We start from the raw sequence: 2492 nt of genomic DNA on the forward strand, positions 1-2492 counted from the left end.
GGGTCTTATTCTTGCTCAGCCTAGTCTCGAACTCCTGAGCTCAAGCAATACATTTGCCTTCCAAAGTGCTTGGGCTTGCCTTCCATGCCCAAGTTTTTGACTCCTCAAAAACTTAACTACTGGCTCAGTGCCTATGCTCAGTGGTTAGGGTGTTGGCCACGTACAACACAGCTGGTGGGTTGGAACCCAGTAGGACCTGCTAAACAATAGTGACAACTACAACAAAAAAATAGCTGGGCATTGTGGCAGGTACCTATAGTCCAGCTACTTGGGAGGCTGAGGCAAGAGAATCACTTAAGTTTGAGGTTGCTATGAGCTGCGACGCCATAGCACTCTACTGAAGGTGACATAGTGAGACCCTGTCACAAAGCAAAACAAACAAAAAAGCTTAACTGCTAATAGCCGATTATTGACCAAAGGCCTTACCACTAAAATAAACAGCTGATTAGCACATATTTTGTATATGCATTATATACTATAAACTTATAATAAAGCAAGCATCAGAAAAGAGAGTGTTATTAAGAAAATTGTAAGGAAGAGAAAATGTATTTGGAAGCTGTGAAGGCGGTGGAAGGGGAGGCTGACACCCTCACTGTAACTTTGCACAAGTACATCATAATTTCTGTCTGCCTTTTTGCTTTTCCTTTTGTCTAAAAACGGTACCAATTCTTCTTCTACTATTTGCTGTAGTCTCAGTGCCTACATATAAAAGCATCTTTGTCACACCAGAAGTCCAAAGGAGTTTTGAATCACCAAAACCCTTCTGCTGAATTGTCTAAGGTCAACTTTCTTTTCTGGCGCTTCCTCTTCTCTGGCACTGGTTTGGAAGCACTCATCTCCATCAGTGATGGGAAAAACAAGGCATTGGATCAAAATGTCGCTGCTGTAACAAATGTAACAGTAAAGTTTATTTTACACCTGGGTGCAGGCGAGCTGAGATCAAATCAGATGTGTCAGCAGAGTTAGGGAAGGAGGCGGTTCTTTCCATGGCAGGCTGAGGGGTAGTTGGTTTTACAGACAAGGCTTTCTTATCAGGACGCCAAGGACATGCAACTCATTATTGGGACAGCTTTTCTTATCAGGGTGTCAATGGCTGTGGTGTAAGTATATTTCTTACAGGTTTGTAGCTGGACCCCGTGCAAAGCATGTCTCCCTTATCTGAGTTATGTCTGCCTATAACAGTCTCACAGAATGGTTTTTTCAGATCTAAGATGGAGTTAGCTTGGCCCACCTAATGTTCAAGTTGTCTTCTGTTTATTCCTCCGGTGATGCAAGATCCATATTTTAAAACACTTTACCCTGCCCCTCAGATCCACAATTCTTTCCCGGTTTCATTGATTGGCTCTTTTATAAATCCTGTGAAGTCATGCAAAAATCAGGACATGGTTTTTCTGTCTGTTGGGGTTCTCTTCCACAGGATTGACCATTCTTTCCATTAAGTGCTGTGTTTAATGAGAATTCAAGGTCCTCCTGAGTCCCCGATCTAGAGGCTGATCTAGAGGTTTTGCCTTAGGGGACAAGTAGACCATTCAGGGCCTTCAGGGTTGAACTCACGGGGCTCTGGGTGGTCTGAGGTGTTGTAAAATATCCGAAGAACTTTTCAAAGGCAGTCCTTTAACTGGAAAGTTACTTCCTGACTTAGGGACAAAGCATGAATGAAACCAATCCAGAAAAAATTGTTCTTGTTCCTATCCTGGCCTTGCCGTTGTGCTATAAAAGACTGAAAGGTAGTGTTTATCTTTTCCCGTAAAGGCTCAGGATTAACAGCTTTATAAATAAGGCAGTTCTGTTCATAAACCCCGAGGCATTTGCCTAAAAGATTAGCGTTAGCTTATTCCTTCCTGCTTTCAGTCCTTGCTTTTCTTCGATACTGATAAATGTTCTTTGCAGCATTATTTTCTAGAATGGGGCATTTTTATCTGCATTAGACACCTGTTCAGGCAGATAGCATTTCTTCTTAATGACTTTCTTACTGTCATCTGGAAACATTTGTCACCTCTTGGTTAGCAGAAGATGCTTCTCTTCTCGGGATACTTTTGAAAGGCAAATCTTTTTCTAAATTATCAAACCATCCTTTGCTGTTCATTAAATTCTCCAGCTTTAGATAATTTCCCCTTCTTTTTAAGTTGTAACATAATAATTTCACTTTTTCTCCAATTATATCAATCTATAGGTACACCTTTCTTATATAATTATGCATCAACTTAAAGTCAGCATTTTCACATAAAATAAAAAGATATTTTGCTCGTAGTGTAAGGTTTCTGCATTGTTGCCCTGGCTACAGAAACAGCTTCACTAATTTCCTTTCCTTTTTATACAATGATTCTTATACTGGATTCACTTATCTTGAAATGGCAGGCAACTGCAGCTGAAGACCTCAATCTATAGGGCATATCAAATAATTCAGTTCTTATAATATCACAACATTTCTCTGTTTACTAGGAACACTTCCAGTCACTAGTGCCACTTTTTATGGGTCCCCTACCACTATT

The sequence above is a fragment of the Otolemur garnettii genome, unplaced genomic scaffold (genome assembly GCF_000181295.1).
Source record: "Otolemur garnettii isolate 467f Iridium unplaced genomic scaffold, OtoGar3 scaffold00055, whole genome shotgun sequence".
Classification (NCBI taxonomy): domain Eukaryota; kingdom Metazoa; phylum Chordata; class Mammalia; order Primates; family Galagidae; genus Otolemur; species Otolemur garnettii.